The sequence below is a fragment of the Natator depressus genome, chromosome 18 (assembly GCF_965152275.1).
Source record: "Natator depressus isolate rNatDep1 chromosome 18, rNatDep2.hap1, whole genome shotgun sequence".
NCBI classification, from domain to species: Eukaryota; Metazoa; Chordata; order Testudines; family Cheloniidae; genus Natator; species Natator depressus.
Window position 1 is genome coordinate 14,974,148 of NC_134251.1, and position 13,858 is coordinate 14,988,005.

At 53.2% G+C, this 13,858-nt stretch overlaps 1 protein-coding gene across 9 annotated transcripts in view; it reads left to right on the forward strand.

Moving 5' to 3' along the window:
• Nucleotides 1-13,858, forward strand: part of AGRN (agrin) — a 221,863-nt gene that overhangs the window by 114,931 nt on the left and 93,074 nt on the right. The window lies entirely within an intron of this gene.

Genomic DNA, 13,858 nt, shown 5'->3' on the forward strand with positions numbered 1-13,858 from the left:
TCTTTACAAGACCGACTCCCCAGCCCTGTGTGTATGGGACTGCGCCGGAGAACCTGGTGGCGTCAGTCACCCTTCATCTGGCCCCCATTCTGTGCAGACTTGGGTGCATGCTTAATTTTTCAGCTCAGACGTAGTCCGTCGACGTCCATGGGGTTACTCACGGGCTTAAAGTAAAGCATGTGCGCAAGTCTTTGCAGGATGGGGGCTCCCGTTTGCAGAGTCTCCTGGGCCGTACCTGGGTCTCCTAATCCAGTTAAAGGGTTGGTGAGGCCAGGGCGATCAGGTACCATGGGGCGGGAGCGGTAGAAGAATGGAGCTAGACAGACACCCGTACTGTAACTTGCCCATGTGGTTGTATTTGTCCTACCTTACAACCTTTAATTGTGGAGGACCTCTTCCATTAGTAGCCTTAAACCACTTACCCCCTCCCACTCCCAGTTCTCACAACTTGCTAGCTATTGAAAGACACTGAGGGAGGGGGGATGGAATCTCTTTCTCTTTTATACAAGAGTTTTGGCCCTCCCCAGTTCCCCTCACGGCCACGAAGTCGTGACACTGAATTAGTGAAGTCACATACATTGTTCTCGGGCAGCAGTCGATTGTGCGGGGTGGTGATGGCATCAATCAGCAGGCAGGCACTCCTGGGAGGGGTACCTTGTCAGAGCGCTGCGAATATGCACTGTACTCACAGAGCACACAGCAACTGGCAGGCGCTGTCAATTGCTTTTTCTCCAACTCTGCCCCACACAGAGTGCCGCTCTTCGGGCTTGTTACTGCTTTACGTTCTGGGCCAGATCTCAGCTCTTGCAAATCTGCATTGCCCTATTGACTTCAGGGAGTTTACTTCCATTTACACCAGCTGAGGATCTGTGGTTCTATATTTTTATCTTGAAGCCCTAATGCTCTTTTGGGTTGGGTTAGGCTAGGGTTTTTTTTCAAATGTAATATCTTGATTTCCAAACAGTGATACCCAGCTAGACATGAGACTATATTATAGAGAAGCAGCAAACCAAAATCCTGGAAAGCTGAGCTTATCCTCCTGATGCCGCCTCCCTCACAATCTCCCATTGCATCACATCCTGCTCTGGTACATGTCCGGGTTTCTCTTTAAATAAGGGAAATGACCCTATTGCGTTAAAACTCCATTTGTGTCATTAATATTCTCAATTTCTGTCATGTCAAGTCTGCCTGGTCCAGTGGGATGAGTGAATTTTTTCCATGTTCTCTTTGCATAACCGAGGTTAACGAGAGTCCATATTTCTTCCGAAAGCCTTTGTGGTTATGACCATCGATTAAAAAGCATGAGGCAAGGTGGGCTGAGCTGAAACCCTGGATTCTTGGAGGAAGCTGGCTCCAAATTTTGGACCCAGGGTTTGGCGTTTGGGTTCCCCGCTGCAAGGAATGGCTGGAGAATGAAGCTGCCTTTTAACCTCCATGGTGGGATGATGCCCACCCCCACATGCCCAGTGTTGGGGGGCTAGGATGAGAGAATAAAACTGGGCCTTCCTCTGAAAATTCCAAAGCATGGACAGGAAAACCAGAGGTTCCCCCCTGTCCCCACCCCCAAGAATCCTTTTGAAATTGAGGATAAGACTGAGTGTCCAAAGGATCCCCAGCCTGCCCTTCCTGTGACGCCTCCCCCAGCTCTCAGAAGCCACTGGAAGAGGCGGGTTTGACGAGTGCAAAGTTGTCATTTATTAGCAATAAGCTGGAGATTTTTAAATGAACAAGTCTCTACCCTGGAAAACTCCTCGACCCCAGACTGATTTATGGAGCGACGTCTCCCTTCCCCCAAACTGGGACGACTCACGCTGTTCTCTCGCAGCCCTCTCCTGGATACGTAACCCCATCATGGTCCCTGCTATTGGACAGGTGGGAACCCTGCCGATCTTTGCCGGAGCGCTCAACTGGTTGAAATCTGTGTGGTTCCACCAAAGCCAGAAGAGCTTGTCTCGCTTCGGCCAGCTGAGGATCTGGCCCATAGATTCTCACTTGTCCCTTTTTCAGAAGCACGGGGAGGGGTGGAATGGCTTGTCTGAATATGGGAGCTACGGGGTGGTTGTGTGTCGGGCTCTGGGAGCAGAAATGTTCTGGTGGGATTTTGCTGACAGGCCTGGCACAGAGGGGTGCATGTGAGAGAGCGAGCTGGCTTTCGCGTCGGCCCCTCGAGTGAAATAGGTGGTGGGCGTTACAGGTTCTTTTTGCAGTGCATACGGCTGGGACGGGGGCAGTTGTTTTTAGCATCCATGTCAAGAGTTGGTTGTGTGTGTGTGTGTGTGTGTGTGTGTAATGGAGCTGTTGTAATTGAGCACAGGGAACCACGCCCCTTTCAAAGCAGGGAAGATGTGTTGTGGGGGTGGAGTGGCATTTCTGGCCCGTCGGGTGGAATATATAGGACGAGGCATTTGGCTGATGGGTGAGGCCAACCCTGGGATTTCCTCCCCACCTCTCCATCTCCTCCTCCCCCCAGAGGCTGCTCTGCTGAGTTTCTGAAAGCTGTCTCCACATGGGTAATTGCGAGTAAGATCTGCGTGGAGCACAGCCGGCAGCGTGTTAGAGACAACAGCAGCATTGACGCAAAGCGATTCTTGTCATGCGTGGGGGGAGCGAGACCTGCCTGTGTGGCGGGAAGTTCAAGTAGAGCTCCCCTGGCCCCCCCAGTGCTGGGCAAGCTCTGCTGTTCAGGAGGGCCACCGAGCATGTATCCCTCTGCGGGAACACTGGTGGTCGTGGGAATGAGGGGCTAAGTGCAGATGGGTGTGATTCCAGCATCCCCCGTGCACTGCAATCCTGACCTGCAGCGGCCTGGGCTCCCCCTCACAGCCCCCTCAATGCGCCTTGCCCCTTCAGATACCTCCTTCCCAGGCCTCCTCCCCGCTGTGTCCCCGCAGCTCCCTCCTGCCCTCTGGCAGGTCCTTCTGATTCCAGGCCCTGGCACTTTCTGGGCAAACAGTGCCAAGCGTGGCATGCTCTCCGGCTTTGTGACATGGGCATGCATTTGCGAGGAACTAATTTGAGGCCACCCAGCTCATTTCACGTGTGACTTGCAACAAGTTTGAGAGGGAAGGGATGGAAGGTGGTTCTGTGGCACCGCCCAGCTCCTGCTTAGGGGACCACGGCAACCTGGGCCCAGGCTGCTTTATGGCCTGCCAGGTTTTTGAAGTGCCTACATTGTGCTCAGTACTGTACACAACCCAATCCATCAGCTGCACATGACTGCTAATTAAATACCCTTGGGGCAGGTCCTGGACCAGACCCCCCTGGAAGGGCTGATGAGTCTATCTGATTCCTCCTATTTCTCTGTTAGCTGGGTGCTAATCAGACGTGCAGTGCCCCACTCGGGGGACATTTCCCCCCGTCTCTCCTCTTGCGCGGACTTCCCTTCCTCACGCTCCACAACCAAAGCACTGGTGATGTCAGAGCGGGGAACGAAGCCAGCATTCAACTCTCCTCCTCCCCCAACCTCATGCTCTCACAGGAAGCCAGGAATCCGGCCCAGCACCTGTGACATCAGATCCCACCTTTCCCCATGCCTGGGCAGTTACAGTGGGGTGGGGGCAGGTAGGGGGAAAGGGTAAATGGCCTTCTCTCTGCTTCACTTACCCCACACCTGGGAGTTTTGATCTAGCCCCTATGGCCTGAGGCAACTCCCTTGACCTCTGTGCCTTGGTTTCCTCAATCTCTCTCCAAGGGGGCCACTCAGGATGTGAGGTGCAGCGTAAGGGCCCATCCTCACTATTTGCTCTGTCCCCCAAGAAACTCTTTCCTTCCCATGGATATTCTCTGAGACCAGGCTGAACCCCGGGGGCAGTCGCTGTTCCTTTCCCCGGGGTGAAGAGAGCCGAGCTCAGTGGCGTCCTGGATCAAAGCACATGTGCCAACCTGCCGCTCTTGGGGAGCCCCTGGCCTGCTCCTAAACCCTGAGGCTACCTCACCGTCTCCCCCACACTCCTGCTGGGAGAGGGAGACCATCCCCCACCGCTCTGAGCCCGAATGTGCCTCCGACCAGCATGCTGTCCTCTGGGGTGTCTCCAGCCCACAGGGGACCCCTCCCAGTTATTCACCAGGGCTCGGGGATGGATGCCAGTGCTGCTGATGGCTTTGGGAGCCGCTGGTCAATCTCCCGCTGGCTTGAGGAGTGCGGTTGGAGCCAGGCGGGTTCCTCCCCAACCAGGCCCAGGCAGAGCGCTAAGCACCTGTTTATGGACCCATAAAACCTGCCACGGTGCACGAGGAGGAAGAGCCATTTGATAAATTAAATATCGGAAAAATCACTTTCTCTGGCCTGGCAGCCTCATAAATATAGGGTTTGCAGAGCAGAGGCTGGCTGGGCAGAGGAGTGAGGGCGGTGTTTGCTTTGCAGGCAGCTTTTCTCTTCTGCATTGAGAATCAGTTAGCCGATTAAATCCCAAAGAGCCGTAAATCTGACAGTTTGACTCTGTCTGGCCACTGGGGCGCTCTCTCTCCTGCCCTCGGTGCTTTGCTGTGGCTTCAGGTCTATGCAGGCGGACTCCTGACCAGATCCTGGTAGCCTTTCACGAGAGACCATCACTGAGGCCTCGGCTGCTTTGCTGACTGTTGACCATTCCCTTTCCCCTGAGCCTCGGTGCTCTGAGGTGGAAATCCAGCCTGTTTTGTCCTGCGTTGTAGCCTGTCCCCATCTAGCTATGCGCGTGTGGCATCGCTGGCGGATACCGGCGGGGATGGAAGGCGGCGGTGCTTTGTATTTAAAATCTGTTTCGCACCAGGATTGCAAAATATCCCCTCACCCCCCTTCAGAAGAATCAGCAGCCATTTTCTTTCTCTGCCCCACCCTCGCTGGGCCTGCGCTGAGTGATGGTGAAAGAGCTCGTCTCGATGGGGGCCCCTCCAGCGCCAGGCAGAGACAGCTTAGCCGGGTGCTGGGGGGAAGCCCACGGTGCGTGCGCACCAGCAGCTCTGTGCTTTTTTTATTTTATTTTTTTAGTCGCTGTTCCCCAGCGTGTGGGGATACGAGTCCAGCGCCTTGCACCAGTGCTAAATTCACTTCACAAGGGGAAAAAAACAACAATGTAATTACATTTTTACTTCAATTGCTTGGGGTTTCAGCAGAGATGGCAATAATTCTGTCGCTCCCCTTCTTCCAACCACTTCCCCGTCTTCCTCTGTTATCAGTTATCGCTTGGAAATTTGCCCAGGAACTTGACAGTGCAAACACTTTGGGAGCCCAGGAACTGGAAGGGGTTCTCTGTCTGGCTTGGCAGAATCTGTTCAATGTCTAAAGTGTTGGAGACGGGGCGGGGGCTCCGCCATCTGCATGGATGCTTTGGATCTTTCTGTCTTATAGGCTTTGTCTGCGGCTGAGCGTAAACCTTGCTTCAGACTTAAGGAGTCAGTGGTTTGGGTCTTGCCTGTCCCACTCAGTGCTGTGCTGGGGGAGAGTTGCTGCTTTTTGACTGTTTAATTTAACTGCCTTAATTCACGCCTGTAATTAATGGGCTTCTGTGGCTTCCTCTACCTGGGGAGCTATCGATAAAGATGTAATTGGAGGGATAACTGACTTCAGCTGAGAAATCATGCAAGGGCCTTAGTCCTCCTCCCCCTGCCTTTTGTGGTGCTGGCTATTCGCACAGTCCGTGTGGCACCTGCAGCTGGCGGGGAGTGAGTTTGGTCATGTCTTGCAAAAGAAAGTCTGAGCAAAAATATCATCTGAGAGGAAGGATGGGTTTGTGGTGAAGGCTGTGGCCTGGAACTTGAGAGATCTGGAGTGAACTCCCACCTCTGCCATAGATTCACTGTGTGACCTTGGGCAAGTCAATTAATCTCTCTGAGTCTCAGTTCCCCACTTGTAAAATAGGGGATAATAAACCTTCCTTTCTGTCTTATCTATTTAGATTGTAAACTGTTTGGAGCAGGGTGTGTGTAGGGGTGTATGTGTGTGAGCGGAAAGTAGGTCAGTACCATTATCCCTATTTTACAGCGGTCTTACCAAGCAGTCCCAGTTCATTTTGCTTCTCTGACAGGTGAATTTAGAAAGAGGTGAGTGGCTTGCTGGCCCCCCTCTCCTATTCTATCTAGGTTCTTATACTGCTCTTCTCACCACCCTTGTCCGAGTGCCTTTGAACAGTGGGCCACACATCTGTCCTGGATTATTTGGTCTCTCATCCTCTCCCAAAAGAAGCAGGTGCAGAGAAGTGTCTTGTGTTTGATGGGTTGTGGGTTTCAATATATCTGTTGCTCTGTGGTTGTGTTAGAGAAGGCAGCTCAAAGAAACGCACTGCACACTTGGAGCGGAAGGTGGGGAGGTTTGGGATGGTCCTTCGCTCCTGGGGGAGTCCATTGCACAGCCTCAGACCGACCTTGGAGAAAGCCCTGTCTCCCATGCAGTTGAGTTTTTTACACTTAGGCCAGGTCTGCACTACAGACCTAGATGTCGTTCTCCTGACCTAACCCCTTTGTCGGCAGAGCGCTGCCAACAGGAGCCCGCTGCCGCCTCTCGGGGAGGTGGATTAACTACACCAATGGGCCACGTAGGAGTGTCTTCACGAACGCAGTGCTGTACGTAAATACAAGCCCTTACTGTTGAGCGTTCCGGCATGCCAGAGGAAGGTAGCTGCTGACCACGGTCTTCCTCCCGGAGCTTTAGGCAATCAGTATTGGCAATTGTAAGTGACGAAAGGCAATTCATGAGCAAGCTGGATAGCAGGGCTACCTCTGGGGTTCTGGGGAGACAACCCCCCCCAAAGAGCTGAATTCCAGATTGTGATTCCTTGAGTCAGCTCCAGTGTTGCTCAGATCTGGGTAATGTAACAGCTCTGGTCCGCTATCTCTAAACTAGTGGCTCCTGTTAGATGAGCGTGGAAGGCCACGTTTGAGCTGGTAACACGTTTGAGCTGGTAAGGCTTCCCTATTCCTCTTTTTCTATGTTCCCGTTCAGGTCTGCCTGCTCAGGCCTGAGTACAGGCTGGCTTGCCTTGTGATGGTTTGTAGCTGTGACTTCAGATGGAATTTCCTCGCTTTAGCCTGCCTTCAAGGGGAAGGCTCTGTTTGAATGCTGTGATCAAGGGACGCGCAAGCTCTGATGCTGGGGCAGGACCTCCCAATGCTGGAGTCCATCCTCATATATACGTGAAGGGCCGGTCCTGTGGCGGTTCATGTAACTGGAGTGCGCGGTGGTGTTCATGCCACAGCTGGGGATTTCTCACGAGTGGCTCCTGGAGATGGCATGCCGTGGTGCCTACACAGGGCTGGCGTCTTCCTGCTGCACCCGCTGGGAGAAGGCAAATGGACTTCCAGAAAGCAGGAAAGCACCTGTCTGATTGGCTGGTCTCCTCCTGGCAAGTCCCACAGTGACTGAGCTTGGGCATCCTGGGCTCTCGTTGCAGCCGGAGATGGGATGAGAACAGAGTAACCAGGTGCCCCAGCAAATGATCCTAAACCGGGTCCTTTGTCCTGTGTTCTGACATAATCCATGTTCTCGCCTCCCTGCTGTAAGCTCCTCATGCTGGGCTGAGCTGGGAAGGCCAACGGTGGGTTTGCTGGGCCCTAAGATGGTGGGTGATCTCCCAGCTGAATTGTTGCATGTGCTTGGGTAGGCAGCAGGGTCAGCACTCCCCGAATTCACACCCAGATGCTCCAGACCCTGCAACGGAGCTTGGGGCAGTTCCTTGCTGCTGCCCAGCGCTGCTGCAGCTGGGACCCAAAGCTTCTCTCAAAGGCAGGGGTAGAGCTGCAGCACCAGGGTCACGGGAAGGTTGAGAAATGGCCCCCCCTCTCTGGCAAGTGAGCCCCGCCGGCTTCCACAGCCTCCCTGTTCCCCCGCTCTCCAACCCCGTCTCCAAGCCAACATTCGGAGTGGTGCCCTGGGCTGTTTTCCCAAGGGGCCTGGCTGGTTCCAGACAAACAGCTCTGGCCTTTCTTCAGCACCTGCCTGAGGGGGCCAGGGAGGGGAAATTCAGTCGTACCAGGAGGGAAAACTGGAAAAACACCACTTAAACAAAACCCCGTAAACTCTTCAGTCTCTTCCCCATTGTGCGCCCGGCCGGCTTCCACTGCTGATCCCATCCTCTGCCTCTTGGCCCCTGCAGAATGAATTCGTAGCCCCGGCTGCTTGGAGGGGCTCAGCTAGATCCAGGGAGTTTAGATGCACCACAGCCCTCCTCTTCTTCCTCTGCCCACCAATCATTTCTCCACCCCGCACGTGCGCACACACACACACACAGAGCGTGGAGTCTGGAGCTGGGCTAGCTCTCGGCAGCTTGAGTGGGGAAATTGATCCACTGCAGCCGTAATCCATCTAACTAAGGCCTGAGGCCCCTGTGTCCACCTCCATCAATTCTTCACCTAACAAATTCACCCAGACAGTGAGGCTTTGATGCTAAGCCCCACTGAGGCTCCTTCCAGGCCCTGAATGGCTGCCATGACCTCTCGTCTCCATGCTGGAGACGGGGAGGTAAGAAAAGCTTCAGGGCAAATCGCATTTGACCCCAAGCCATTGGCACCACATGGGCCTCTTAAACTACTTAGAGACCATCTTGCCTGATTGTGTTGCCAAGCCTCTTGTCACAAACACAATTGCGGCTAAGTAAATCCTCCTTGACTGAGGCCTTGTGCATGTAAACAGGGTCTCCAGCTCTGCAGCGGGGAGCAGAGGGAGTCTCGTTTTCCCCCTACCTGAACTCCCAGGCCTCCCTTATGGGGGAATCATTGCTGTGGCAGCCAGCTGTCATGTCAAACCAGGATGAGGCTGCTGGTGGGGAATCGTCTTGCAGGGTACCAAGATCCTTCATGCCAATAGCTTTGGGTTTAAGCACTGGGGGAAGGGAGAGGCCTACAAAATCCAGTGTCTGCCTAAAATTCTTTGATGGACTAGAACGTGGAGGTCTCCCCAGAGGGAGGGTCAGTTGCTGTGCACAGGGGCTGGGTGTTTTGCTTTGCACGGCATCTCTGCGCAGGTGGTGGGTGTATATTCTGAAGGCTTTTGGGAAAGCTGGGGGTAATTTTCCCAAGATGTTGGAGAAAGCCTGTAATGGTTTCAGGCTCTGACCAGGGGCTGTGCCGGGTGCTCAGGTAGTAGCTAATGAGCACAAGGCCAGAACCAAACTTCTGCCAGTCCGTTAATAGCCTACTAGCCTCGAGGATCGTTAAAACACCATCGTTTTGGATTCTCGCTGTTTGTGACCTCGCCAGAACTCCTCTGGGTGGCTCCCTCTCTTTCACTCTGCAGCAGCCCTGTAATTAACACACAGCCAGGCCCTTGCTATGGTACTTACAGTGCTCATGGCAGAGCTTGTTGTCCTTCCTTTCCTTCTGGGAAAGTCGAAGAGCCGCCTGTCCGAGGGCTGCTAGGTGGTGTGCGGAGAAGTCAGGGGAATTGGAGCATGGCAGGAATTTTGTCACACATCACATCACAAAAAATGGCCCTTTCTGTTTGTTAAATTTTTATACTGGGTTCTTCAGCAACTTTATCCCCACCCCCTGCCAGCTTCTCCCTTTAATTACATACAGCCTTGCAGCTCCCTAAGACTTTATTAAAATATAGACGGGGGTATTGACCTACTGATCTGTTTTCATTGCACTTCTGTGCCACAGCTCAGGGCTTGATCTTGAGAGGAAGGGGGAGCTCGCAGCTCCCTCCAAAGTCGATCAGACACTTGTGTTGTTACACTTGCTTGGTGACCCAAGACCATTTGTGTTCCCATGGCGGGGTCTGGCTGCTTCCCAGCTTACTGGAACCTGCACCGAAGTTACAGTGGTAAACGTACAGCGTTCTGCTGATTTCTAATCATGAATAATTCCCATGGCAATAGGCTGAAATCATAGGAGACAAAATCAGAGCTCTGCTTGTAGAAAAGGGGGGTGGAAGGAGAGGGAAGAGAGTTCTTGTTCTAAGCACAAATACCTGAAATGTGAAAGGGAATACAGAAAACCTTACAACTGCTCTTTGTACCAGTGTGGTTTGGGAGGAAGAATGTATGATTTCCCCCAGTATGCCACGGCCTCTCTTCCTCAATAACACCCGAGAAGGAGATGACAGAATGAACCCCACTGGAAGGTCACTGATGAAGTCAGCAATCCCATGGCAGTGGTCTGTTAGGGTGGTACCAACTATACCATGCCATCCTGGGCCTCTACCTGTTCCTGTCAGCCAGTGGCTAGAGGATGAGGAAGAATGGCCTAGTGGTTAGTGTGTTAGCCTGGGATTCAAGAAACTTGCGTTCAATTTCTAGCTCTGCCACAAACTCTCTGCATGACCGTGGGCATGTCACTTAGCCTCTTTGTGCCTCAGTTCCCTGTGTGGAAAAGGGGGAGATTAGTACTTCCCTACTGCACCAGGGCATCATGAGGATAAATGTATTAAAGACCGGGGTGGTCAGATACTGTTGTAAGGACCTAAGAAAGGTAGAAAACTCCCATGGAAGCAGAATGGGACCTTTCAGAAGGATGTGAAACCAATCCACTGCCAGGCTATAGAAATGGTACAGGGTGGCTGTGGAAGGATCCTGTTCAGGACTGGCAAAGCTGCTTGTTACTTGGATAACTTTCCATTATCTCTGCTTGTGGCTTTCCTGGTGTGGACCCACTGCGGGTGAAGATGGCTCTCCGAGGCGCCTAGAACGTGGCTGGCCCCCTGCCAGAGGCAGGCAGGGCACGCTCTGTCAGCAGCAGACACTCAGGGCTCCTTGCTTCTTCCTGGAATGGGAACGTGACCATTACTTGTTCTGGGATGTTGGCTCTGCTGTGCACCCCAGGAGCTCTGCCGTGGCAGAGCACGCTTCAGCTCAGCCAGTTCGCACTGGTTCAGGGTTGCTCTGGAGAGAGAATAGATGCTAAACATAGCTCATCTTACTGCTCAGCTTTTGGAAAGTAGCGGTGGTTATTAGACACCACTTTTGATCTCTTGAGAGTATTTTTTTCCCCTCTCCATTTGCAGTGAAGTTTTAGCTTTCTCTTGAGGATCAATTTATGCACTTTCATGTTGCAAGGTTTAACTATCCAGGGAAAAGGGGAAGATGGGAGAACTGTCAAGCTTGTATTGCCTTGTCTTGTCTGATCCTGGAACCTCACTCGGGCAGTATCAACGCAGCCACCCACCCCTCCTTCGAAACCCTCCCCTCATCCCAGCTCCACCATCTGGCTGGTTGTCCTGCTGGCCACATAGTCATGGGGAATTGTGTCCAGAAAGCTATCATCAGAGAAATTGGGTGCTCTCTCCCCGATGTGTGCTCCTAGCCTCTGCTGAGCAGGGAGCATGCTGGAATCCTCCTCTCAATTCCTTATAGGGCCGACCTGTTGTGTTACGACAAACCATCAGCTCAGCCCTGGAACGAACTTGGCTTGGTTTTTTATGTGAGGTTTTCCTGCTGGCTTAATTTTGTGCCTGGCACTGGCTTTTATCCTGTGGAGGCTAAGAAGACTCTATGGGTTCTGAATAAGCTTCCTTGCAGCTTTGTACCTGACTCTGATGACCAAGTGGGACAGTCTACTTCATCCTGTAGCCGTGTGATTCAGTGTAGGACCCGTGGCTACTTCCCCAAAGCTCTTGTAAATTACACGTGTATGATTTGAGTCCGGGCCTTCGTTAAAGATTTCAGCATCCCAGGGTCTTTGAGGGAGCAACAAGTCCAGCCACTGGTCTTCCTGCATAAGAACAACCGTATTGGCCTCTCTGCTGGAAACAGCTGTACAGATCCTAACGGCATTCATCACCCCTTTACAGCGCTGCAGGTGCCGGTGGCACATGCCGAACGCAGTTCAGAAGCCGACCCTGCTGCACTGAATCTGGACAGGCCCCAATACAAATGAGGCTCGAGCCGGGGAGCAGTGTCACCACAGCGTGGTGGTGGGAGGAGTGGAGAGGTCTGAAGCTGAGGGAAGAGGGTTGGTGCCTGGGAGGAATGATGCTTCTCCCGGCATGGAGGGGACGGGCCAACGGGGAGGCGTGTGGGAAAACTTTACCTGTGCTGAGAGCAGGGCCCTATTGTGCTAGGCGCTGTACAGATGCATAGAGAGAGACAGTCCCTGCCCCAAAGAACTCAAGGTCCAACAGATGAGCCGGACACAGCGAGGGAGGGAAAGCAGAGGTGTGGATAGGGGAAGTGACTTGCCGAAGTCACCCACCAGGTCACTGGTGGAGGCAGGAATTGAACCTAGTTCTCCTGACTCCAATTCCCCATCCGGCAGGCCCACCTGCCTCCAGCTGGCCCTTGGCCTCCCCAGTAGGGGGCACTGCTGCACACCATGTCCTGTGAGCAGCTGCTGCCGACTCGAGACAGTTTGGCTCTCACCATTGGATTGAGAATCCAGCCTGCAGGGTGCCAGAGTCTGGATCTGGCACTTCAGTCACTGATTCCAGTCCCTCCGCCCCAGGCTTGTCTCTCTGGCTCCTCCAGAGCCACTTTTTCCCGCAGGCCATTCTCCCCCCACCCCTTGCCGTTCACCAGCAGTGACAGCGGTGTTCCCACAGACACTCCAGAACCGTCTCTCTGGCATCCCCGCCCCACGATCTCTGTGACACAGTGAGCGACTCGTCGTTTTTGTGACAGGTCAAATGCTGGCCAGGAAGAGGAGGCTCTGTGGTGCACAGCTGTCACCCCGTCGGACTGGGCATATTTGCACCATGCAAATGTAGGTTTCCTGAGTGCCCCTTGCCAGACTAAAGATTTCCCTTTGCTGTGGGGCAGGCTGCTGCAGTGAACTAGTGCATTAAATACATGCCCCCACTGAGGAACTGGCATTGGACCTGCAGTGGGTCACGGTTGAGAGCCCCTAGCCGCCTTACCCAGTGAAACTGGTAGCCTCCCTGTACAGGAGCAAAAGAAGGCTGTAGGTCAGAGGTTGCAGGGTATTGGCAGAGCTTTGCGGGCAGCCCAGCACCAACAGAGCCAGAGTGCTGGAGCTCTTCAATGAGGCAGAGCTACTCCCTTCTGGCTTTGCACATCACCTCGTCTTCTGTGTCTGTCCGAAAGTCTCTTGTTCCTTAGACAGTACCGAGTCCCAAACTGGTACTAATCACGAAAGACTGGGCAAGGCTTCTGCCTATTCCATGCCTGTTGGGCTCTCCCCTTTTCCCCCCGAGCGAGCCTCTTCTGTCTATAATGTTCATGGCGAAGCCCTCGGTACGTTATGGATTGCAAGCAGAACTTTCATGGTGGATCCAGCTCACAGCAGCCATTGCTGTCTGTCGGGCCGATGCATATTTGAGTGCGATCGTGGGTAATTAGGGCCGGCACCTCCGCTCCGGTCAGTGTAGCCTTAAGGTGCCATTGCCATGTTTAATATTTAATATGAGCAGCAGACAAAGAAACCTGAGCCACCACAAACGCCAGTGTGGAAGGATCTGGCCCAAAGCTGAAGGCTACCCCTACCGTACCCGGGGCGGGGGGGGGGGTTTGCCAAAGGCTGAGCGCTGATGCCATGCAGTCTGGGCAAGGCTAGTGAGAGGCAGGGTTCAGCTTTGGTCTGGTGGGTTTGTCAGACTATGGAATTGAAGACCAGTTTTGAGTCTGGAACATTCACTAGTAATACGTAGCTCACACTAGCACCTTCCATCTGTCGATCCCGATCCCTTTACAGAGGAGGTCAGTGTCAGTCTTCTTGCCTTCTGTCCAGAATCCTCTCTCTGGCTAATTTTGCAAAGTGTGGATTCAATAGCAGAGAACAGGTTAAAATGACTCTTCATTTCTTTCTTGTCCTCCTCTCTCCAGCTTGCTATATACACTACTTTCCTTTCCATTTGACTGTATCCTTCACGTGTCGAGCCGTTTCTTCTGGTTTCACTGCTGAACGTTTCTTCGGGGCAGATTCTGTTCGTGACCGTGTTTATTTCTAGTGAGGGTGGTGGCCTGGAGCTTGTTATAGAGAGAGGCCTTGATGCCAA